Source organism: Ambystoma mexicanum, chromosome 1q (assembly GCF_040938575.1).
Source record: "Ambystoma mexicanum isolate Mex_15411 chromosome 1q, UKY_AmexF1_1, whole genome shotgun sequence".
Lineage (NCBI taxonomy): Eukaryota > Metazoa > Chordata > Amphibia > Caudata > Ambystomatidae > Ambystoma > Ambystoma mexicanum.
This window is the reverse complement of record NC_090922.1, coordinates 302,336,730-302,363,280: the sequence shown is the minus strand read 5'-3', so window position 1 is coordinate 302,363,280 and position 26,551 is coordinate 302,336,730. Positions and strand designations below refer to the sequence as shown.

The following is a 26,551-nucleotide window of genomic DNA, read 5'->3' as shown; positions in this document are numbered from 1 at the left end:
CAACGCAATGAGTTCCTATCCACAGCGGGCAGCTCCCAATGCTCAGCATTAGAACTGTGGCCAGGGGAGGAACATTCACTGACAGGCAATGCCTAAGGCAGCATTGTGGGAGTTGGAATTGTGGAGTTAGGAAGTGAATTTGAGTAATGAACACAATGTAGAAAATCTGGGTGTCCAGTCATTATTTCGAATACAAAAGGGTCGAGAAAAAAAATGACCGAATGCTTTTTGTTTAATGTATTTTTTGTTTTTTGTGTTTGGTATACGAAAAATTAGTGGTTTTACACCAAAAAACGGCTGCTTGGGGGAGACCTCCCCAAAAAAAGTGCAGTCGGTAATTATTTTTTTCGATCCTTTTGATTCGAACTTATTGTATTCAACCCTTTTATATTCGAAAGTTTAACTATAAACCAAAAATGTGTATGCATTTATATCCAAAGTTAAGCATATTGCGCTAGTCCCTCCCTGCATCTCCTCCAAATCCTCAGACAAAAAAAGGTTATTGTATATGTGTAGAATCCATAAGGAAGTTCCCAGCGGCTACTATTTCGATGGTCAATGCGCTTCCACGTGGGGCCTGATGAATGATGCTATGGGTTCCTGCTTCCATCTCAGTTTTGCACACACGGAGGAGATCTATAATGGGTATTGCCCACTACGGGCTCTGCCTGCTACCAGCAGATGAGGAAAAGCAGTCAAGGTTCATAGTCATTCCTTCTTTCCATTGGTGCCTGCTTAGCTGCTTGAGGCTGGGCCACAAGGTGTGGCAAGCCTGGCTAGCAAACTATGGCTTACGATACTGTGCTGGTTTCATGCAGCTGCTCTGTGGTGTGTGTACACAAGGGTGTGAATGAAAACCGTTTATACTATGACCCTAGAGTAGCATTTGACCACCACCTCCCTCATCAATGTAAACCAGCATGTGTTATCTCCAGTATGCCTGTTGATGCAAACATATGTCCCAAGCGTTAGTCAATTGTAGGTGTTCATTTGAATAGTAACCTGGAGTCCACAAGCATAACGGAGCGTGGAACAACAATTTGCTATAACCAGCTAAGCCCCTGTGATGAGGTCACGAGGGATAGGAGAGGGGATGAGGAATGGCAGATCCTAGGGGCCGGGGAGCACTGCCCGCTCTGCGATGCTAGCGGAAGATGCTGGTGGAGAGGAGCATTGGGGCCGTGCTGGCTGAGGTGGACAAGTCGTCATTGCCTTGTTAGACTCTGGAAGCCAGCAACCTGCTTGCCACACTAGCAGACCTGATCCCACCAGACAAACTCCAGTTCCTGCAAGGGAACAAGTGAACAGCAAAGGGGAACATGACATGTGCTTCTTCCATCAGAGAAGAAAAAGGATTGGGCCTGGCAGCAGGTGGCCCGCATTAGGGCAATGAGGGTACCATGAGCTATGGCTGCTCCTCTGTTGTCCTACTCTGTTGGGGGTAATGGCCCATGTCGTTTTTATATCTGGTTGATTTATATTACATTTTTAGACGTTTCCCTAGATCCTATAGAACCTAGGTATTCGAATCAACTCCTCCTCAGAAGAAACAATAAATCAATCATTTGAAGCACATTAGTCTAATTGCTCGGCCTCACAGCATAGCTGCGGTACTTTGATGCCTCAATGTCAGGGGCCAGCTAGAGGCTACTGCACTTTGTCCCGACATCATTTCCACTGTACAATGCACATGAGAGAAGCATTGGCCCCCATATGGATGCTATCCTGACAAATGCCAAGGGTGACTAAATCCCATGTCTGCCCATCCATTGAACGAGCTCAACTCGATCCTTTCTCTGTGACACTGTGAGATCATATAATCGTGAGCTTGAATTTGCGGATAAGTATATAACGCATATGTGGATCCATCTGTATGTCAGTGAGGCAAAGCTGACAGCAGCACTGCACTTTCAGGAACCACGGCCGACTGTATGAAGAGCTAAGAGCACATCTTAATAGCTGCAGTGGGGTGCTGTTAGAGTATACCTCACCTCCGCAGGGTGCATGGTGATCCATGGTCACAGTGAAGCACGAATAAAGCTCAAATGAATTGCCTAATGAAATAGAAGTGGCAGAGTGTGGGAGTTGCTAATATGGCTGTTTCTGCACACTCAAGAAAGTGTTTAACTTTAGCATAATTTCAATGAATTGACTAAAAAGTTAATTACTATATTTCTCACTTTTTCTTACATCTTTTCAAACAATTCATAAAAGTAGGGAGTGGTATTCTGATGAACCCTTTCACGACTGTGTTGGAGACTAGCAGCAGAGTAATTCTGACTTAGGCAACGTCCGGCTCCGGGTGGGGTTATGGTACTTTGGTAGCTTGACCCAGTGGCCATTATTAAATAGTCAAGGAGTGCTTAAAAATGTATTCAAAGCTCAGCCCATTAGCGGAGCACCAACGGTTAATGTTCACAACCAGAGGTCAATGCCGTAAACTGGGTAGCACTGACTACCCAGGAAAATGCAATGGACACTAATGCTTATTAATTGAAATTCCACGCCAACGTCACACGTCCACTTTTCGATGGACAGCACCACTTTGCGGATTAAGTGGGAATGATCAGAATGGCCCTGGTCTGCCCATGGGCAGCGCTATCAGAAACTCAAGTCCTGCGCCATGCAATCAACAAAGTGGGCATATGTGATGGCCCACGCACCCGCGTGGTGCCGAAGCACACTGTGGCAAAACTGCATATAGACGGTGGTTTTTGCTTTAGGGGTTTGGACACTCGTGGAGGCTCACAGAGAGGGGGAATATCGAAAGATGGGTCAGCTGCATATCACTGCCAGCCAACATTTGCGAGTTTCCACCTTATGCGTCTCACAAACATAATGATGGCACCATTGCCTTGTCCAATTCCATTTCTAGATGTATGCTATATAGGTGTGCCCCTTCAACAAGACACATCCTCATTTATTTATTGTGCATTTGTTAAGGTGCTTATACATCAAGTAAATTGTGTTTCAAAGCGCCCACTGGGCAACAGGGAGGGAACATGGGAAGGAAAGGCAAACATAATAGCAATGAAGAGAAAGAAAGAGGCGATCCTACTAGGCCTTGTGAGCAGTCAGAAAGTGCAAGTGCAGAGAGAGAGAAGGGACGAGGGAGGGGGTGAGTGCTAGGAGATCCACAGAGGGAAGTGCTAGGGAGTAAGTTGCAATCAACTGGGAAGTGCCTGGAAGAGATCACTAGGTAAAAGTGGTCATCTGCCAATACAATAAGTGCAGGCCTGTGAGACAGCACAGGCCAGTGGGCACCCAAAGGAAAGTGCTGGGAGTGGGCAGAAGCTGAGGTGATTGGGAGAGGGGCTGGCCAGGACCCAGAAGGATGCATAAGGGCCATGGTCACCAATCTCACTGTCTGTGGGGTTTAGCAAGGGAGGGAGAGGGAGAAGGAGGAGGTGAAAAGGAAAGTCTTGAGGAGCTTCCGGAATTTGAGGAGATCCATCGAAAGACAAAGGGGCAGGCTGTTCCAGAGGAGGGAGCCAGCTGAGGAAAGAGATCAGTCACCAGCTCGCTGTTTAGAAAGCACTTGACATGCAGAGAGTTGGTGCTGGAGGAGCATAAAGATCTGGAGGGAGAGTATTTGGTGAGAGTCAGTTGTAGATAGCGTGGTCCCCGACCGCAGATATCCTTATGGAAGATGCAGAGGGATTTGAATTTGATCCTTGCAGCCACCGGGAGGCAGTGGAGAAATTTTAGGCTTGAGAGATGCGGTCCCTGAGCATAGCGGCCAAGGATAAGTCTTGCAGCCCTATTCTGGATAAGCTGCAGGGACGTAGAGTGGAACAGTGTAGATTAAGGAAGAGGCTGTTGAGTAGTCCAGCCTAGAGACTACCAGAGCTCTAGAGACTTTGAGCTTTTGGGGTAAAGTGGTGAAAAGAAGGATTCCTTTGAGGCGGTGGAGTTGAAAGTGGGCCTTCTTGGTAAGGTCCTGGATATAAGGGAGTAAGGAAAGAGAGGAGTTTAAGATGACTCCAAGGTGTCTGGCTTCAGATGAAGGAGAAGGGGGAGAGCCCAGAGAGGGTGGCCAGAGTGAAGGGAAGCAAGAGGGAACAGGAGTCCCAGTGGGAAGGATCTCAGTCTTTCTGGCGCTCAGGCAGAGATCACTGAATGCCCCCCAGGAATGGATGGCAGATAGGTAGTCAGGAATGATGGAAGATGTAAGGAGAGGGTCAGAGGGAAGTTTGAAGAAGAGTTGTGTGTCATCTGCATAACAATGGAAGTAAGGGGAGAAAGTGGAAAATAGGTGTGCAAGCAGGGCAAATAGATGTTAAAGAGCCAGGGAGAGAGGTTGGAGCCCTGGGGAACACCACAGGTGGAGATAGAGGTAGAAGAGGAAAAAGTGCCCAGGATAACCTGGCAGGGGCGGTCAGTGAGGAAGGAGGTCAGCTATTCCAGTGCCTGCTCCGAGATACCTAGGCTACCCTTACCCAGATGCATAATGTTAGCCTTCATGGAGACCATGGTGAGACAAATATTTAGTGTATGCATTGCCACGTTTCTGAAGAGTTGCAGGTGGTCTTACCATTACAATGCCATAATCAGAATCAATTTGTATCAAGAGTCTTCTGTCACAAAAGGACATGTGGACTAACCTCCTAGTTCTTTTGACAATTAATGAATACACAATGTAAAGATCAATGGCACTTGAACACAACCCTGGCACACTCCCCTTGGCCCCAACGTGGCATTAGCTCTTCTGAGGCCCACACTCACTCTTGCAGAATCACCTGCGTTCAACTAAATCAATAGGCTTAGGGCCAATAGTTTTCACGGATATATGCAGTCAATGCAGAGGACAGATCCTTAAAGGTTAGATGGACAGAACAATTATTGCCCAATACATATTCAGAAGTGAAAACGTGGCATGTGAGCTCCGGTGGTAGGGTTCCCGGGCCCTCCCTACATCCATACTGTGTGTCAGACAGAAGATTTAGTTTTGCCTGCAATTCAGTGAGGCTTTTATCAACTATCTCAACAAACATTTATGCAGAACTATGAAGCAGGACAATGGGACAACATTAATTCGGTTCAGATTTCTCCACCTTTTTAAATAGCAGAACGAGTATGTCTTCTTTAGAACTTCCAGGAAGTGCTTGAATTTGTAGAGGTGTTTTAAGTGCACATTTTTTTTTTTTTGCAATATGTTTCTTGCTTTTTCAGCCGTTTCAACGACGTTTGGGTTGTCAAAAAAACGTGCATTTTCTAGGACTATTCGATAACCTACCATTTCAGAGAAAGTGGCTTTTCTGAGCTTTTGCTGGAACACCTTAGAAATCCAAGCTTATCTCTGAGTTTTCAAGCCAAGCTTTTCATAGCAAATCCACGGATTTCCAGTCTCATTTATACATGGGCAAGCTCTCTGTGTTTGTTCAGTGCTTATCGACTTCTAGGCACTATGGGCCTTTCCTTCCAAGAATAATTCACTTAGCTTCTATCATTTGTTGATCGAAGGCCCCCATCCAGGCCAAACCATATCAGAGTACTGTCTTTTCCCAAAGGTAGTCTATAGTAGTCAGGAAATTCCAAAGACCCTCACACTCGATGGGAGCTGTGGGTCAGTAGAGAGAAGCCTCAAATGGCTTTTCTTGATAACATAGATTTTCCCCAGTCCATTTATATCTCAACCTCCCTTCTCTTCACCCTCGAGCTGAGGAGCAACATGTAGACACCATCCATGTGAGGGTTCTAGGTCATGCCAAAGCACTGGCAGTTCTGCACTGAGTCGTCATAGTCATTTTCCAGATCACGTTTTTCTTCTTGACTCGATCACCCTAACCTACATCTGGAGACAATTCATCCAGCTTTGTCTTGGCGTCAATTTCACCTTGTTATTGCTGTAGCTCTAGTTACCCCTGGCCTTTCAGGCTTTTTAAATTGGCTTTTTTTTCTGGATGTAATGTTTTCAACCACAATTCTCTTTAAATGGGTACCCCAATACGTGGCTTCAAAGACTACTACATTTGTTAGGGAAGATGGAGGGAATAACTGGTCAGGATGCTTCCCTTTAAGAAGCAGGTGCAGTTGCCCTTGTTTTCACCAGCTTAATAAAAAATGCCAGCGCCTTCGGTCTGTCAGAGTAAGCACGAGGTTTGCAGGCTTCACGCCATCACATCAGCCTTTTTTGAATGGGTCTTTTGGTTGTATTTCTTTATTTTCATTTCCTGTCGAACATCTGCTGTGCTAGGTCTCCTGCCATTTTCTGCCCCATCCTTCCTGTCTATTCTCCCTTTCCCCATCCTCCTCACAACCTCCACACGCCTTCTCCTGGGACCCGGTAGAACACAATTTACCCCTTGGTTTAAAAAAAAAGAACAGATATCAAACTACTCCACTTGCCTCTTAAATCCCACGACAAAGCTATACATTGTTTCTCCTTTCTTCTGAACCGTGGAATGAAATGTGATCCTTTGATAGCATACGTTTTTTTTTATTTTTTTATTACGAGTATATAATCACCAAAGTGATTTTTACAAGAGGTTGAGAAAAAAAATACATCAATTTACAATTTCAAAAAAAAAAAAATTGTTACAGAATGGTTGAAGCAGAGAAGAGATCCAAAGTCAGGAGAAGCTGTAGCTAAGGGAAGCATGAGCAAGATCAAAGCAAGTTCAAAGACACACTCAGCCCAACTGGTGAGTGGCCCATCCAACGCCCAACCTCGCATTTCACCCCTTGTGCTTGTGCTTAGATGGGTCCGTTCTGCCCAGACTGCGAATCTGTGTGAGGAAAGATTTGATCTAAAATTTTGGTGGCTGCTATTGTCCAAGAGGGTCTCAAGCCTCCTATTAGGCGATCCCACCAGAGTGCTTCGTTGAGCAAGTAAGCTTGCTTTAAATGGTGAAGCAGGTACGGCGATCTATAGTTGTCTGTTCCTGGAAACAATAGAAGAAGATGCTGTACTGTTTCGATTTGTGGGGTGTCAGTACAAAAGCGGCAGATATTAGTTGAAGAAAGGCCTCTTATATGCGGATTTCATTCGTAGGGAGCAAATTGAGCCTAGCACGGAGTAGAGTATTCCGGGTTTTTCTGCTTGAATGTTTTATCAAAAATGGTTGGATTGTATTTAATTTTCTGCATGATAGCATACGTTTTTTTCTGGATTGACGCATGCCAAGATTGACATGTAGCTTGTCATAGGTATCCGTTTCATAATTATAAAATTATAATCCAATGTCAGGGATATCTGGGCCAATGCAGTGTAGCAGGAGGCTGTGTTCTCGCTCCACATCTTCGAGTCATGCGAGCAAGGCAAAGTCTCTCATCCAGCTTGGCCAACGGGCGCCTAGGTCACTGGTTTCTGTGATCTTGATGTACAAAGGTTGTTAGAGAGAGAGCATTAGCAGCAACCATGGCGGGTGTTGCCATGGCAGCAGCAGGTGGCTCATTTCTGTGTGGGCGTGATATGCATATCGAGGTTAGGGGATAAGCAAGGGTCTGACTACAGCACGTTTGTCAGAACAGGTGTTATTGTCGAGTATGTTTTAGACCTGTGCACTTTGTTCGTGCACTTTTCCTCGATGTGCTTGTGGTCGAATGTTTTTGTGGTATATGTTTGTGTCGGGTTAGAGGGTGCAGCCACGGAGTGGTTGGTGGTGTGGGTTGGAGAGGTTTCTTTTTTTTTAGAAGAACCCGCAATTTAAAAAAAGAAAATCGACCGACTAAAACGTAGAAGCACATCTGTTAGAGACATCTGTTTTGCCATGGGAAGAATAGGTTGTATGTTTGGTGGATTTCGGATATATGTACAAATGATGTTCCACTTTTTTCTGGCAAACTTCTCTGCAGTGGCACTTTGAGAAAGGAGCACTTCCCACTTTATTATTTGGTAACATGCTGTGTCCTGCGATTGCCCGCTCATTGCCAATACGAGTTGGGCACGTAGTTGCGTTGTTTTGGGTTATTAGGTGGCAATGCCATCTATAAAGTGAAACTATTGCATTACGACGGGGAGAAATGGCATACGAGGAGGGACACAAAGCTTGTATTATTGGGTATTAACCCACCCATTGACTGCCCTTGGCCCTGCTAATCCGTAAGGCCGTTCCCAACCAGTTCATGCCACTCTCCACCCAAAATGCCTCCCCATGGGGGTTCTTTGGGCTCGCTTTACTCAATCCTTAACATCAAAGTTTGCACTTGAAGGGCTTGCCAGTGTTTTTTCAAAGTAATCTTCTGAGAGTTAATGACTTAATTGGAGCTGTAAACGGCTCCTGGTGCAATACAAAATAGCTCTTAACCAGGTCTGCTTACAGCCACTGATTTATAGGCACCATACTTGTCCATCACTGAAGGCCTGTTAAAAACAAACATAGGCAAAGCCAACAGTTTTGGCTTGTGTGTATCAGGCATGTGTCAGGCCCTGCTATTACATTCCCAGCTAATTGCACAATTTTGTAGCTGCTACCATCAATGGCAGTTGATACCGCTACGGCAGTGCCTGGCAAGCACCTTTCACATGCGCACACAAAAGTCCAAACTGTTGGCATTGCCAATGCTTGTTTCTCTTTGCAGGCGAGCATCTGTTGAACTCAGTTTCCTAGTGCACTCTGCCCTGTCCTTCCAGTGACCGTCCCCACCCTCCTCCCAACTCCCATATAGCACATACGTGTGGCGATTGAGGAGTGGGTCTGGGCAGAGCATGACAATCCCGATCTTTGGCATTAGGCCCATGTTAACCAATGGTGCAGCCTTTTCATATGAGCCGATGAAAGTCCACGGCAGGCTGTTTCCCATGGATAGGAGATATTTATGTTAGCAGATGAGGTATATGGTTGAAATCGAAAGGATATGCGTGATTTTTCCACCGCGGAAAAGTCAGCAACGGAAAAGTTTGCATGAGAAATGTGCGAACCACAAAAGGTTTGCACATTTCCCATGCAAACACGCATTTAAAACCCCTACATACCCACACCCCCACCCACCCACACACACAACATACCCACAACACTCCCCCACCCACACCCCAAACATAAACAAACCCTACTTACCTTTTTTTACACGCTGAGTCCCTGTGGCACCAGTTCCCTTTCACTTCCGTGATGCAGGGTCCTTTTCTTTTTTCTTTTTTTTTCGGGACCTGGAGGGGTGTCCCCCGCAACCCCCGCTCACTATACCACACAGTATAGTGAGCATTGTGTTGCCGGGGACACCCCCACAGTCCCCACAGTCTTTTTTTTTATACTTACCTACAATGCTACCACCAAAGGTTCGAAATTTGGTGTTCGAACCTTTGGTGGTAGCATTTTTCAGAATTTTTGTACGGTCGGACCTTTTTTTTCAGTCCGATCGTGCAATTCCAATCTAAACGATCCCTGGTTTGAAGCCTGAACACAAACAGCCACAGCAATACAGCTCTTTCCACAGCCAAACATCTCACAGCATGGAGATCCAGGTACAAACCTTCATGACTGAAGAACTTGTTAGACAGGTTTCTCCCTTTTCTTGGAGTCAATACAGTTCTGTTTAGCACAGATCAGAGGGTGAGGAGTCAAGACTCAGAATTCCCACACAGGAATTCCTATGGCTCAGGAAGCAACATGGTCGCATCTATCATGAGGCTTTCTGTGTGGCTTTCTGTAGCCACATTTGGCAGGCGGGCTACAGAGGCGCACTGGAAGTAGGAGGCCTGGTACAAGTGGTTATAGCAACACCGTAAAGGAGGTGGGGGTGCATGCAGTTCTGGAAAGCGGCTATTAGAAAAGCATGACAGAGAGTCAGTGCATCATCACGCGCTAAATGCCACCAACGCAGGAATGGAGCGCACAGACCTTTACATAGATGGGAAAAATCTTGCAGTCAAATGGCTCCTCTGTGAACTGCGGGGTACAGTTCTTTCCTTTCACTACAGAACAAAGTAACATTATTAATTTGTCAGTGTTGCACCCAGCAGAGAACCTTTCTCATGTAATGACTTTGAATTGAGCTTTTTAGGATGGAGGGTGCTTAATGCTGCTGATGGCTGGGCATGGCCATGAGAGTCGTCCATATTATTGAAGAAGGGTGGCATTTCACATTCTGGGGCCCTTTGGATCCAGAATATTCAGGACCTCGGAACATAACAATGTTCTAAAGGATTGTATACAGACAATATAGTTCACAATTTTTGATAGGGCTGCTTTAGCCCACCTGCAGGAATGGGTCAGTCAATAAGGAAAGAAACTTTGTAGATAACCCAACTGGGGTTGCGGGTGGGAGTGGTAACGTACAAGCAAGCTTTACATCTTTATTTGATTATATCCAACTCTAACCGCAAAAGGAGACTATACATTGTGTATTCATGGACCTACATTGCCTTTGATAAAGTCAACAAGTCAAAGTTATGGCAGTGTCTCTGGAAAATGTACTCCCTGATGGTTCTGATGCACATTCTCTCCTGCCTTTATAAGGGGAAATCAGAATACATACTGTGATGAATCTTACATATTCCTCACTAATTCCCTGCCTAAAGTCTCCTCCCAGGTGGCCAGGGAAATACTGACCAAAGCAATCATGATCCACTTTCTGGGTAGTGAGAAAAAAAAGAACTTAAAATCCTGTGGTTTGCTTTTATGCAGTGGTTTTTTCAGGTTGGGAACTTTGCATCCTATTTTTGTACTACATCAGGAATTTTGAAAACGCTGGCGACCAGAATTATCTCTGACTTGCATTTAAGATGTCATTTGGAAAAAGAACATTATGAAATCCACCTGCCAATAGGATCCACATTACCTTAAGTGATAGTCAGTTGTCTGGCTATTTCCCATGGCCCAAGACGAGAAATAAGTGTGCTCTTATCACCAGTGCACGGATCACGGCCATAGGGTAGAATGGAATTACCCTGAAGTGGACGAGTAGTTTGATACCTAATCAGAGTTGCTATATCAGTAATGCAGCAAAGGAAGACTTGTTGCATCTGTTATTCTTTTGCCCGGTTTATGTGAAACCCTGTCAGCACTTTCTTAAGCCAATGCTCAAATCTGTAAATTTGAGGCACTGCAAACCAGCCCTTCATTTTATTTTAAAGGCGGAGAAACCTGTTAGAGCTTGGATATTGCTATTTTGTTTATGATCTTTACTGAGAATTTGATATAGTCTGATTAAATGAAACGTCTGTTATAGCTATGCATCTTTGGTTTAAATGAATTTTCGAATAATTTTCTGTGTTTATTGATTCTTTGCTTTTTAAAGGCATTGTATCTGTTTTATAGTCAATGTTTCCGGGGGTTCTTGTGCTCATTGTCTGTACTTTTGTGTGGGATGATAACGTTTGTTACATTGTAACTTTAATGGAATCTTTTCTGAATAAACTTTCTCAGTACTACTAGTACTAGTACTACACCATATGTAACTAGGTTTTCGTATGACACTCGTTTCCAAGTCCTACTCAATGGACTTCATTTTATTGAGCTAGAGCAGCTGAACTGGTGAGATGGCCGTGTGGGATGTGAACATGTGACTGTCAAGTTGCACAAGGATTTATTCAGCAGGCACATTAACACAATGTGCTATGTAACAAGTTACAGCACATACAGCATCCAATAGTATGCCGTGCATATAAAGCCCATTGACAGCGAGATAACTATTAATTTCTATGTCTAACCTGAGCGCAGGACGTAACATAATTTTAGGCTGTCCGGTGCTAAGGAAAGGATGCTAAAAAAAGGAGTAGTGGTATGTGACGAGCCTAGCGTTAGCCCATCCACTATTTTAGCGGCATCAGCCTGCCTGGAATGTTCCCTTTATCACCAAAGTACCAAGAAATTTGTAAGCAGTACCCATGGTGTCCTGAGTGTGTCAACCTGTACTGTTGGCCATGGGAACAAGGAAACAAAGGGCCTCGTTATATGTCTGGCGCTCCCGTAATGAAGGGGGCCGGTACGGGATCGGCACCCTTCATTACGGGAGTGCCGATTACGAGCTTCCCTTTGCGGGACCCAGATCAGACGCCTGGTAAAATCAGGCGTCCTTTCCGGGTCCCGCGAGGGGAAGAGGGAGGTAATAAAGGGCCAGATGTAATCTGCCCATTATTACCTCCCTCCCCATTCCCATTGAGCCCTATGGGGGCTCAAATGGGAATGGGGATGGGTTCCTGCAAGGAGGATTTACCGGGTCCACCTATGTCGGAGTAACTCGGTAAGTCCCCATTGCAGGAACCCGGTAATGGAGTCTGGTACGGAGGCAGACATGGAACTAATAGCTCCATGGCTACCTCCATACTCGTAATGAGGCCCAAACTGTCCAACATTTGAGAACACTTAAGAGGGGATTGTTGTACGAGGAAGAGTAAGGATTGTATTTTTCTATTGCCTTGCATTCAAGTAAGTATATTTTTGGTGACAGAAAGTTAAAACAGTCTAAATATAAACATTTTGGGCTCCAAATCATGGGGCTCTCTCCAAAATAGGCAGTGTTGGTCTTTGTGCATGGAGCGAGGGGTGTTATAGATAGGGGTGCTCCGAATCGCAATTGTAGTATTCTACCGATTACCAATATTTCATGCCATATTCAGGTGAAGTCGAATATCAAGCCAAATTGTAGTTTTAAATGAATCAATTTTGAAACTTGAAAATCGCACTTTGTAAGGAAAAAAGAAATCACAGCACTGTTTGAAATACATGTCCTCACGTTTTTCAATTTCATCACCACATCATCCCTATTTAAGGCAGACAAGCCAGAAAATAATAGATTAACAAAAAAAGAAAAGGAACAGTCACCTGAAAGGATGTGGCTTATGCAAAGCCAGTGCTTCTCAAAGTGGCAGGGTTCATAGATGCAAAGTGCCCGGCTGCAATAAGCAGCATGAACATTGCTGTTCATACGCTTGCAACTTTTTTCAAGTTATAATGTCGAAAAGCGGCTTTCTTTCCTTCCGTGCAGCTTACAGAGAAATGGATCAATAGTTCCTTGCTGTGCCTCTTGTCTCAGATCATTGGACATCAACTATCTCTCCCGTGCAAGGGATGACCTACAGCAAAGTGGAAGTGAAAAGTCCAAGATGGCGTCTAATGTACACGCCCAGAGAATGTGGTGTCACGTGCGTAGGCAGAGATCCCTGGGGACTGCTGCCAGCACTCCGAAGGCCTCTTCACATTGGAGCACGTTTTATGCATTTTGACTGAGCCATGTCTCTTTAAGGGACAGCGATTATAACACTCTCGATTCTCATTCCTTCCCCCGGGGCACACTCCTCTACGAGAGCGATACTTTCAGACATGACCGGAGCGACAGGTTCGGTCAGATACACGTAGGAATGCTTGACATGTGAATTCATCTGCGCAAAGTCTACGGGTTCTAAGAAGGTGCTGGCTTGTTAGGAAGCCTCTCACTTGCAGCACCGATCATTCTGCATGCCTTGTCTATCCTATCATACCCACCAGCAGAGGGGCTGCAAGGAGTTGTCTATGCTCTCACTCGTCAAAACTCCACCTCGCAACACATTTTCAGTCTCCGTTGAAAAGTCGTGACTTCATCATGACTGACAGTCAATAAAAGCAGCCTCAGCCGGCCACACAACATTGGTGACGAGGTGCTGGCTCCACACCAGTCTGGTGGCTGCCAGCCTGCACTCAGCCATGTCGGCGCGCATCCCACAGCGTCCCGGACATCAGGCAGTGATTGGTGCATGACCCGAATTCGGAGCTCCAGGAAAAACAAAATGTAATGATAACGCTGCACAGACCAGCGTTGTAGGAGTTGGGAAAGGAGAGATGTGACGTTTGCCACAGGCTAGTGCTTCATTTGTAAAAAAAAAAAAAAATGTGCCAGGGCCCACATATTTGTTAGCACTGTTGACACTGCAGTGGCATACCTGCCTACATTTGAAAATCAAAAACCCCGCCTAATGTCACACAAGACCGCCCATTTTCACATGGCTCCGCCCACATGTCAAAACGGTAAACTTTGCAATGTGATGTGACGTCAGAAATGTGCAGTTCAAATTGAAATATGCATATTTCATTAAATTGGCTTTTCACAACCACCCAAATTGCATAGGACAAAAGGCATTCGCCTTCCATAAAATCAACACGTTAAAATGTGCACATGTAAACTCCAAGAACCAATACAAAGGTTTCCCCTGAATTTTGCAGTACTGAAATTGGACATTTCACCTTATTTGTTTTTCATCAGGTTATTTAGTGCAGTGGTGAGTTGTCCAGCCTGCAAACCTAATGGCTGTGGTTCAATGGCACTGAGTCCACCCTCTTAAAAATGTGGATGGACTCTGTCCACCCACGTACCCTCTACTGGAGCCCTGCTAAACTGGGCAAAAAGAACGATAGCAAAATAAACGCGCGTTCGCAATGAAATTTGGCAAAAACGAATGAAAGGTGAAGCAAAATAAACGTGCGTTATTTTGCTTCACCTGCATTCTTTTTGCCAATTTGCTGGAAGCGTTACAGTCATTGCTGCAGAGACAAAGCCACTCTCAGGCAGTATACACGCATTTCGTCGAATGATTTTACATCGTCAGACTTTTCATCGCCAACCCTTTCATCGCCAAAAACTTTTTTTAAAAAAACTTTTGGGGGGGGGTGTTTGGTGCAGTTTGGGGTATGATTATTTAAGTAAGGGGGAATTGGGGGGCAAAGCCCCCCCATAAATAAAAAAATTAAAAAAGGAGTTTTTGGCGATGAAAGGGTGGCGATGAAAAGTCCCACGACGTAAAATCATTCGGCGAAATAACGTAGAACCACTCAGGCAGGGAGTCCGCGGCAGAGCACTCCTGCAAGCATTAAAAAAAAGCAATGAATAAAAGCTGCCCCCCACCCCAGCAAGGGGCTCACAGGAGGCACATTTGCAGCATTCGTGGGTCCGCACAAACCACCACCTAATTGGCTAATGGCAGCAGTCTTTTGCAGCCAATCAGATTGAGGATTGGACGGACCGTAAACTGCTCCGGGGAAAACCCAGAGGTTAGGCAGGTATGTGCGGCGGGCAGTTCCCCACTACTGCTGCCAGCACCTATAGCTGTGCCCCACAGTGTTGACAAATTTGGGGTGACACTACAGCTTGCACCTGCACATTGTAGTTGATGGATGCACTATCAGCACTTCATTATTAAAGTGAGTCTGAGACACTAAGTGCGGAGGCTCAAAAATAAGTGCCAGGGAAAACACCCCCACAAATTAAGCACTGCAGAAAGCACTAGGAGCATATTTTTTCGGGCCCTTAAGTCTGAGTTTCAGACTGTGAGTTACTGTACACATACAAGAAACGTGTAAAAGACTGTGTGATGTGAAAGTGGGTTTTGCAATGAATTGTCACTTTGATCGTACTGGTGTGATTTTAAAAAGTGAACTTAATTCACATGTCTGTATATTGGGCTGGAACATGAGATTATGCTTAGTGCTTGAGTTACAAAAAGGTTTTTAAATAGGAAAGTCCCATTCAAAATGTTTTTTTTTAAATCAGACACTGACTTCTTGTAACCAGCGTCTAGGCGCTCTCTAGTGGCTCCCATCGCCAGACCTTTTTTTGAAGATCGGTTAAAGGAGACGCCATCAGTTCACCTCCATGAGGTAGCTGAGTAGGTTGAAAGACCACAGAAAAAGTCTGTCTGGGGCCTGCAGATGGCAGATTTTGACCCAAACTGGGCTAACGTCCTATCTGCGGATAAAGTCGATTAGTGAAAATCATAACTAAGATGGTGTTGCCCTAGGTCTCAGTTATTAATCAACTACATCCAACGTAGCACAAAACACAATTGCCTTGTGTTTTCAAAAGGGATCAACTTCCAGCACTTCTTTAAACACCATGGTACCACACCCATCTATTTTGTACATCACTGCCCACCCTTCACACAATGTATGGGTGCGCACGACACCGGCTGTGATCGAGCGCCAGTGTGGTGCACTGTGCAGATAGGACAAAGCAGAACATGTAGAGATCAGTGCTTCATTACAAAGGAATAATGTGCATTTGACACTCCTAAAGCAGAGGCAGATCAAAGGCAGACAATAAAAGCGAGGCACCCTGAGCTGGGAGACTAAATACCTGTCATCACAGAGAGTTACAAGAGTGGTGCCGAGAAAATCACCACTTCCACCAGACTGATATGTGACCGTCACGCTGACTCACTCCTTGTGCAGCGCACCAAGACATGGGGCCTAATTACGACCCTTGCTCTGATGGAATGAAGGGGGCCGGTACTGGACTGGCCCCCTTCATTCCGTCAGGGCTGATTACAAGGTTCCCTTTGCGGGACCCCGATCAGACGTCTGGTAAAACCAGACATCTTTTCCGGGTCCCGCGAGGGGAAGAGGGAGGTAACAACGGGACACTTGTAATTTGCAAGTTGTTACCTCCCTCCCCATTCCCATTGAGCCCTATGGGGGCTCAAATGGGAATGAGGAATGGTTCCTGAAAGGAGGATTTACCGGGTCCTCCTATGTCGGAATGACCCGGTAAGTCCCGGTAAGTCCCCATTGCAGGAACCCGACAATGGAGCCCGGTTTGGAGGCAGCCATGGAGCTAGCAGCTCCATGGCTGCCTCCAAACTCGTAATGAGGCCCATGGTCTCTACAGCTGCTGGCCTGCAAATTTAAACATAGTGGAGTGCTATAGCAGGCCAGCTGCTGCAGAGGCCATGGTGCACTGTGCGGCCGCGCGCCACCATGTTGCTGGCATTTTTTTCTTTTTTGTTTTAGAGCTGCCTGCTCTGCAGCGTAGGCGCTGCTGGGAGCAGTCAAAACCTTAAAAAAGAGTGCTGGTGTTGAAAAAAAGAGTGCCAGTGTCGAAAAAAAGAGTGCAGTGTTGGCCACTGGCAAACACCAGCACAAATTAAGTACTGCCACAGGCACATATGAAACTCCTGCCTGGGAGTGAAAAAGAGTGTGCTCCGGGCACGGAGCAGAGAGGAACAATGTCTGAAAAGGAAAAATGGTGCCACAGGGTGCGCTCTGTGATCAGAGCTGAAAGGAAAAGCTGAAAAAGAAGAGGTGAATACTAGTGCTCTATAATAGGAGCAGAGAGATAGAAGAGTGCACATTTGCACGCACTGGGGGAGACCAGCAAGCCCCAGTCACCCCACTGCTGCAAGGATGTGACTCCTGCCTGAGGGGAAGTTTGTTACTGCGTGATGCTGCTTTTTCTAAGCCGCCCCACCATCATGCCGAGGTTGACCCAGCTGAAGCCTTCCTCTGAGAGGGTGCTTGTGCAGCCCTGGGGGTGGGGAGAGTAAGAATCTGCCAACCCAATGCCCTGTCAACATCTAGGCTATTCTCGCTTGGGTGGAGTGTGGGGTGCATTTAAAGGCACCAAACAGAAGTCACTTTCACCTGAACAGCAGCACCTAAACACTGCAACAAAAACAGCCTGGCTTTTGCTTTTATTTCACATGAGTGGCAAGAATTTAAACACTGCAACAAAAATGGCCTGGCTTTTTCTTTTTGTTCATGTAAAATTAAAGAACCATGGGGAAAGGGGCTTACCTGTCATTATCAATGGACCAGCAGCAATGTAATTCACCCAAGAAGGAGGAATCAAAGAATCAAGTGACATGGAAAACAGGATATCACTGCTCACAGGAAAATGTCAGGAAAGCAAAACCTGATGTGGGGGCGGGGGGTGACCAAAGCCAATGTCTAGTATGTTTCACCCACAAAACTCCTGTAAACATGTGAAGAGGCACTTACTTCAGGAAAACCCTGTTCTGGCTGAGTTCTAAACTTCACAATGAAATGCTCCACTTCCAGCGGGATGTAACACCTCCCATCCAATGATGCCCTGCAATAGAATCTACTACTTCAGGTGTTGAAAGCCTACTGTTCCCCAGACTGGCTGGCACTGAAGGCAGTTAAAGCAAGGGACATCAAGGAAAAATCATCCCTAGCTGAAGCATGACAAAAAGGTGTGAGCCCTTGCTGCACCCACTTCAAATAGCCCACTCTAATTTCAAAGGGACTCATAAAAACCTCTGGTCACAGGCTGAGCCCAGGGGAACAGATGGAAGTGGGGGATGAAGCGGCAATCCCATTTGCTGACAGAAACACTCATCATTATGATAAAAGACTGTTTTCATTTTAGGCATTTTGCGCAGCCATCAGACTCAGGATTGATCTCAATTTTATGCCATTGTTCATGTAATTTCCAGGCGGTTTGGGGATATAAATTGCATATATCTGGGATTCTGGGAACTGTAATGGCCAGTTAGAGTAGGTTTCTGGCTGATTTGAACATGTGAGAAGTATGAGAATAGGTGAAAAGATGGAAATTGAAATTAGGAACATGCTTGATAACTTACATATTCATAACTGTTGTACATTTTAAGAAAATGACAAAAATGTGACACATGGCCATGCTACATCATACAGAGTTGGCGGTCGGCTTATCTAGTTCCCTGTGATCCGCTCAAACAGAATATATGTTTTATATGACTAGTTTTGCCAAAAAGTTTAAATGAGAACAAAGGATAGTGATGAAGGGGAAGAGACAGATGGTGCTCCAAAATCCCCAATCCAATCCTGACTGGGGGTGGAGAGAGAGCGATAACTGTCCAATCCTGGTGGCAGGGATTATTGAAGGGTACTTCCCCTGGATTGTAAAATTAGTGATGTCATTTCTGCTATATAAGGGGGACTGTACTAGGGCTCATGAGACACACACAACAACCGGGGAAGACAGAAAAAGGAGGAAGGAGAGAAGGCTGTTGAAACTTACCATCTTTGAGAGTGCAGTGACCAGTCCCTTGCCCTTTCTTTCCAGACATCCTGAGATGCAGCTGGCTTCCTGAATCTTAAACAAAAGCTTGCTATGTAAGTAGCAAAAACCCCAGCCCTAAATTGCATAAGCCCTTCATTTTTGTAGCAGTGCATCCAATATTCCCCATTTAAAACCCCAATTGCCCATGTAGTTCAGGCATGTCCCATAGAGGAATCTCTTGTTTGTCTGCGTTAATCTCCTTTTGTTAAATCTACTGAAGATGGAAGCCCTCCGATCAAACTCTAAGATCTATCTTGCACTGGTAGATTTATCCCAGGCGTTTGATAGTATAAACAGAGAGCTACTATGGGGAAAAATGTCCAAATGGAACTGTCCGTCTAGCCTGTTAGCTGCCATCCGAGAACTTCACACAAACACCTCAATCAGAGTTCGACTGGACCAAAAGGGCAACTTATCAGCTCCTATTATCACCTCTAGGGGTGTAAAACAAGGCTGCCCTCTAGCAGCAAGTATATTCAACCTGTTTATATCAGACATCAAATACGCCTTCAATGGTTTACGCACGTTTCCACCCAAAATCCATGGTTCTCATGTTGATTATCTAGTTTACACGGATGACATCATTCTGTTAGACTCAACACCTATAGGTCTACAACGTAAACTAATCGCCGTGGAAACATATCTAACAGAGAACGGCTTGAACATCAACAGGGGGAAATGCGAAATCATCGTCTTCGAAAAGCTGCAAGGTTCGAAAACAAACCGCAGAAATTTAAATAGTATCTGGACAAAGAACCCATTGGGCGTGTGCTAAACACCTGCTACTTAGGAATGCAAATAAGTGCAAGTAGAAATGATGCACCATGGGTTGAAGCAGTAAAGAGAAAATGCCGACAACTGGCATGTCAAGCGTCTCTAGTTAACAAAAAATTTGGAAAATTTTCCCTAAAACCAACGCTAAACTTCTTCCAGCAGAAGGTGCTTTCCTCACTGATCTACGCCGGTGAAAATGCTTTCGGCTGCGGGAATGAAGTGTGGAACTCGCTCGAAAACATTTTCTGGTCTAGAGTTCTACACCTTCCCAAAGGTACTTCTACGGTCTGCGTTAGATATGAGCTTGGGTACATCTATATACACGCGAGGGTTGCCTGGAATCTCCTAAATCTTTTCAGGAAACTAAAACTAACGAATCCGATGACCCAAATTGCAATACTTCATAATCCAGAGACCGAGAAAGCTCCCACAATCTTATATCAATGGAATGAGCTATGTCATGAGGTACTCGCCTCATATGACATCACGACACAAATGCTGCTCGAAAACCCTGATGCTGCTAAATTGAAGCTCTGGAGAAATGACTGGATTAACACCTGTAACCGAAGAGCAACATCTAGGTCTATGGAAGAATTTCCTGGAGAGGCGAGAGACTATGGCTGTGTGCCGGCATACTTGTCTCGCTTCCCGGACCAGTGGATGCGATCCTTATACTTGCAGTTCAGGCTTAATGTTCTGCCGACCAAGGAAAGGCTCTGCTATTGGTCCCATTCATCTGATTCAGACCTTATGTGTCGCTTTTGTTACATCTCGAACGAAACGCTCAAACATCTGACAATGTCATGCCCCGGTTTAGAGCATGAAAGAAACAGCATCTTCGGCACAGTCACAAAGAACTACCAATTCCTAAGCCGAGACGATTGGTGGAAAGCCCTGTTTGACGGGTCTAATAGACCTGTGTTGTATGCTTTGGTTTCCTTTCTTCAGGCGGTAAAAGAGCGTCTACATGCTACGTTGGCTGATCAGATGGGCAAGACGGTTTGAGGTCTGGTCTTGTTGATGTGTGCGGTGACCAAACACATGTGTTAAGACTCTAAGAGATGTGGGTTGTTGTTTGTCCTGAAAGATCTGTAAATCTGTATTTTTTAAAGGTTTGCAAAAAACCAAATAAAAATAAAAATAAAAAATAAAAAAATAAAAAAATCTCTTGTTTGCCTGTAATATGTTAGCTTATCCCCATTAAGAAAAGCCCTCATTTGACTGTGTAAATCCTTAGTATTTTTGTGAGACAATCAATTAATTTCCCCATTGAATTTCACAGATCGGGATTATTGAAATTCGAAAACCAACCATCCTTGGGTAGTGTTTTTATTTAATTGTTATAGTCATTAAAGTGTTGCCTTCAAGAGAATTAATCCCCTTGAGAGCTGAAAACTGAATTTGTCCTTGTGTCTAAATTATGCCCTGCTAAGCAAATTTTAATTTGCCAGTGTCATTCCTATTTGCATCTGTCCTATTAAACCCAAACCATTGTTCCCACTGTGAGTAATGTCTTTGCCCAAAGCCTATCTGTTAGCTGCCCCTATTATTTTCACTAAAAAACGATTTTCCTATGTGCCTTTCTCATTGTTGAAAGCATGTGTGCCATTTTCAAGCCCCAGTAAAATTAAGGCGATTTCCCTTTTCTTTTTTCTAAAAATGTCTTTTCATCCAAACATTTTTCCTAGAGTAGTCCCCTTCCTCTATCACAATCTAAGCGCGGATTTCGAATTGCATTTCCTTCATTCTTCATTGCTCAGAGCTTACCTGTCACTTCACAGCCCCAGCAAACTTAGTGTGATTTGTGTTTCTGTTTTTCTAAATCTTTCTTTTCACCTTTGAAATATCGTGTTTCTTACTCTATCCTTCTTCCTCTATCATACCCTGATCACGGATTCTGAATTGCATTCCCTTTATTTTTTTTAAATTTTCTTTCTAATGTGCTGCCTGTGTTCAAATCGAATTTCCTAAGTGTGCTAGCTGGTCTGTTTTGAAGCCCGGTTTGTCCTCTAGTGTAAGCAGCCGGAAGACTGTAACGCTCACCTGATTCCCGTAGAGGCGCCGGTCTTGACTGGGCGTATACCCTATCTTCAAAGGTGATGTGTAACACACGGCTGGCTCTTTGGGCTGGACCTCTGTGCACTGTATGTCTGGCTCGAAGGGTAAGATGTCTGCAGATAGAAAATGTGGGATTCATGAACTGGGTTATTGAATGTCTCTCTCTTCTTCCCTTTCTCTTCTCGTGTAGAACCCCAAAGGTTAACGCTCTCACCTTAGGTAAGTGAACGCCATGCTCTCCATCTGCCTCGGGGCAGGGTGCTGTAACCAGTTTCTTCACTGGATAAGGGGAGCAGGCCTCTTGACTTCAGAAGACTGCTGTCCGTCGTTTACTGCACGAATGGTAAGTTTCGAGTAATTCTAATGTCTTTAAAATCTTTAGTAATGATGTCTCTTGTTTTGCAGGGTTCCGGCGATGGCGGATGGCGGGCTGAAGTGAGTTGAAGATGGAGCCCGTGTGATGAATAGAAGCGCCTGGAAGCACGTAAGTAAGCGCTTGTTGCCTGCTTCACGATGCGCTCTAACTGTCTTTTTATTTTGCAGGTACAAGTTCGGGGCGGCTGCAGGGTGCCGGAATACCCACTGGGTTAGATGTGGAAAGGAGTAATGGCACGTGAGTATTAAAGTTCCCCAATGTCTTTAAACGCACCTTGTTTTGTCTTTCAGATGCGGGATGCAGCGCCGAAGGCCTCCGGAGCGTGCGAAGAGTTGGTAAGCTTTTGTCTTTCAGATGCCGGAATGCAGTGTGAAGACTTCCGGAGCGCACGAAGAGTAGGTAAGCCTTTGTCTTTCAGATGCCGGAATGCAGCGCGAGGCGTTGGTGACAGCCGATGGACCAGGTAAGTGAAGAGCTGTCACTGAAGACCGTAATGCTAACCTGTTCTTTCTTGTCTTTATAGGTGTTGCTGAAGACTGGATTCAGAATGGTAAGCCTTTTTCCTTAGGCCCAGGATCAGATGCAGAAGACACGATGAGCGTTCTGCTGCTGAGGATGCAGAATAACGCAAAGCAAGATTCATCCATCGGGTGTGGTTTAAATAGCCTCCTGTAGTGCTTAGGTGTCTCCTTCCACAGCCACGCCTAGGTAAGAAAAGAGTTCCTGCTTTCCAGAAGAGTTCCAGTGTTCTGAATCTAGGGAGTGGCTCCTGCCCCACCCAACAGGAAAAGTAGTTCCAAACAGAAGAGGATCAGAGACTCAACTGGCAGGCAAGTAAGCAGCATGGTCTGCTGCAGGTAAGTCCACCCAAGCATTATGAGCCCGGCGCTTCCAGCGCTGGGACTGGGCATATTTATGAGCCTGGTGCCACTGGCGGCCGGACTGTGTCCAAAAGGTCCCAATTGGGACTGGTTGGCACTCGGAACCTGGGTTATGGATCTGCTTCCAAGGGAGTTGGGAAAACCCTGACCTTTTGGAAGCAGAGATCATGACAAAGACCCCTTGTGTGCGGTCCCGTAGCAGTAGTATTGAATCATTGAAAACCCATGTTTCCATTGTTGCAAGGGGGAGTGCTTAACTGTTGGTGCTATCACTTTGTGGTAAATTGTTCTTTTTCTGTTCTACCATTAAAAAAACAGAAAAAACTGTAATAGTATATCTTAACATGGTTGTTTTGTAGAGATTATTGCATTTTGTCTTGCCACAACTTTAGTGGCTGTGCAGTTGGTTGATGTTCCTTTTTCATTAAATAATACATTAATAAATATCTTATTGATACACACCGGCCTGGTTCCTAGTCCATTGTGACACAGGGTGTTTGTGGAGGCTGGGTGCAAGACGGGTTGGAGGCCTACTCAAAAGAATCCGAGTATATTAAAGCGTTTTATTGTGCGCCACATGCATTGTAGAGGAATGAGTTCCCTAGCTGGCGTGTGCCGTGTAATAAACCGTGAGAGGAGCCAGAATGTGGCGCACCCCAGACACCCGCCACCAGTGCCTCGCTGCCTGCCCTACCATCAAGTGACTACTGCCGATGTGGTCCACAGTGTCCCCGGCTGTGGCTTTGCCGGCTCCTGAACTCTGCCCTCAACTATCCTGTACTGCTACAAGTGTGAGGTCGAATTGGTTTCCTGCAGCCCCACAAATACTTAAAGAGGACTCAGTAAATATGTATGTTGATGTTGTGAGCCTGCATGTTATAGATGTGCTTAAAGTGGTCCCAGTAAGGACATGTATGTGAAGCTGTGATCCCGCAGGTTGTGGGCATGCTTCAAATGGTTCTAGTAACTGACAATGGTGTTTTCTATTGGTTGAAGTTTCCCCTCTAACCTGTTGAATAAAGTTTGCCTTAGAGGGTGGTAGAACTGCCAACATACCACCAGCAGTCCAACAACTCTGACCGTCACCTGCAAAACATGTAAAGAGTGGTCGACGTATGTTTTAATGTTTGCAATTGACTGAGTCCCAATGTCTGTGGTTATTGTTTTATCCCATGGTTCCCAAGTGGACCAAGCATTGCTGTTTGTGACTGTTGATTTATTTGGTGTGCATTCATGTGTCTTTTTTTTGTTTGTTATGAAAAAGGAGGAGTGTTGTGTTGCCCCTTTAAATATATGTGTCATGATATCATCATGACTGACAGTCAATAAAAGGAGCCTCAGCCGGCACGTGCCTCAGAACGACGGCAGACTCCATGAATGGCACTTTTGTCTTGTGTCTCATTGTTGGGCCTGCAGGCTGACACCATGTGACCATGGGTGCCCCCTGATCAGCACGTGTAACCTGGGAGCTCCCAGGCCACTGTCCTGTTTGACTACAGCACAGCTGCTTGCCGGAGAGCCAATGGCAGCTGATGTCCAGCCGTGTGATCACGGCAATCAGGGTAATCCCTGCAACGGTCCGTGCCGTTTGGCCACGGCACTCTATGTGTTGGCTAGGTGCCCCCAGCACTGATGGGGCTGGCCTGTGTGACCACAGTCCAGCCCACAACAGTCTCATCTCTCACAAGTTCCCTCTTAGGCAGACTGACCTATCGTGTAATGAGGAGATAGCCCAATAAGCTAGTTCTCCTGAGAGGCCAATATGGCTGGGAACATGTCAGCCACATTAAGCATCACCCAACATGTAACTGACTCTTTACCAGCCCTAGTGACCTACCTGTTGTGAAGTGTTTCAATTTCTAAAGACCCAAGTCCACCTATGCCCACTTAATCGATCAGTGTCAGCAGAAGAGCATGGCTCTCTTAGCCCCATACCACCAGAGTCCTGGCAGATATCGCACCATACCCCCCTCACAGGGAAGCTGGATTGATTTCACAACATGAAGTCCCCCTATGAGATCTTTTAGGCTGAGGCAAGCCATTCAGCCTAATATAGATCTTACTTACCACAGCCCTACTGGTCTCCACTCCCCCTCTTAAAGTCTAAATGTTTCAAACGCATGCACTGTAATGTGATATGTAATTAAGAATATTTTCAAACAATGCTTAAGTCCCCTCACTTTGGAATCTGCACTCAAGCTTTGCCTCACTGAATTGCTTTTTTTTGGTATATATATTATATATGTGTGTATAAATATATATATATATATATGTGTGTGTGTGTGTGTGTGTTGCGTGTTTGGGATGGTGGGGTATTGGGGAGTGGGTTAGATGGGGTAGGGGGTTGAATGGGAAGCCCCATTTTAAAAAGAAATCCGACCAAAACGACTACGGGGAAAAATGCACGATGAATATGCAAACGATGAAAGTGACCTCGCTTAAAACACCTACAACCCAAGGGAGCTTACGGCCGGAGCCGATCATCTTTGCGTAGTTGGAAGGAGGCCGAGCACCTAAAGCTGAAATTCAGCATCCCGCGGTGCTCTCCGCTCTCCTCTCACACCTACTCCAAGTCAGAGCACATTGCATGGCACCAGGGTATGAATGATCTTTTCGTAAAGTGTGCAAGATTTTACCACAGGCTAGTAAAGTCAGTTTGTGTTTTTCAATGATGAGCATTTGGGTTGAGGGCCGAGTAGGGGACTCCTTTAAATAAACCTGGCTCCAGTTGTGCTTCAGTCTGTCAGCATTTGAAGGAGTATTAGTTACAAAATGAAAGAAATAGTCACTTACCTAGTAGGTGTCTTTGTTGCGTCCTGAGTGTCTGGTCTTAGCTCTCATTATTGAACACTCGACGAGATGTGTGGCGAGATATAAAGCATACGCATTTCCTGTTATTTATCTACTTCGTATTGTGCAACCAAATGCGAGTTCCTGCATCTTGTCCATGTGTTTGTCGCATGTATTTCCAGGAATCCTCGGCACTAGTCGGTGCTTTTACAGGAAACGTTTTGTTTTGCTTTCGGTTCATGAAACCTTGCGTCCTCGTGGTATTATCGAAACTGTTATCACGCAGAGGCTGTTGCCTGTCCCATCTTGGAAAAGCTCCACCCTTGCCAGAACTGCCAGTCACGAGAACCGCGAGGGTGCAATGTGGAGCGAGAGGGGGGTGAAAAAAACAAGCACACCACTGAAAACATTCAACACGTCATTCACGTGAGTGCAGAGTAATTCTATGACAAGACAGGAGGCTCATATTATGCATATCAATCTTTACTCTGAAACCACAGCAGCAAAGAAAAAACTTTTACAAACAAAAAAGTTTCAACAACAGAACTAGATAAAGTTCAAAGTCAATGCATGGGGAACTCCCCAAACCATCATGGAGGATAGGTCATACCCTGCAGGGGACCAATGAGCAGGGACCCTCCTCTATATATGTCCATTACTCTAACCCCAACCCCTCTTTCTTTGCTGCTGACACCACAGAGCTAAGTCACCCTTTTCAGTTGTGTCTTACATTGTTTGTCAGTAGTAGGCTTTATTAGTTTGAATATGGCATATATGATAAATATGTGTTAATTACCTTTTATTATAAAGGAATTTGTGTATTTGATACATTGTATCTGGATAGCCACGTGTGGCCGTTGGTTTCAGTTTGGTGTCTTTCAAAAAGAAAATATGTATTATGCTTATACATCATGTTTCAGCTGAAGCAGTGGTGCAATGGTTGAATTTCGGACTACAGTCCATGAGGTTGTGAGTTCCAGGG

General features: G+C 45.2%; 1 long non-coding RNA gene across 1 annotated transcript in view; it reads right to left on the bottom strand.

The window, feature by feature from the left end:
• The window catches only part of LOC138527613 (uncharacterized), a 28,305-nt gene extending 2,357 nt beyond the window's left edge, over positions 1-25,948 (bottom strand). Inside the window, exon 1 of the long non-coding RNA XR_011283958.1 lies at positions 25,573-25,948. This is a non-coding gene — a long non-coding RNA (uncharacterized lncRNA). The remainder of the gene's footprint in view (positions 1-25,572) is intronic.
• Between the last annotated feature and the right edge of the window lie 603 nt (positions 25,949-26,551).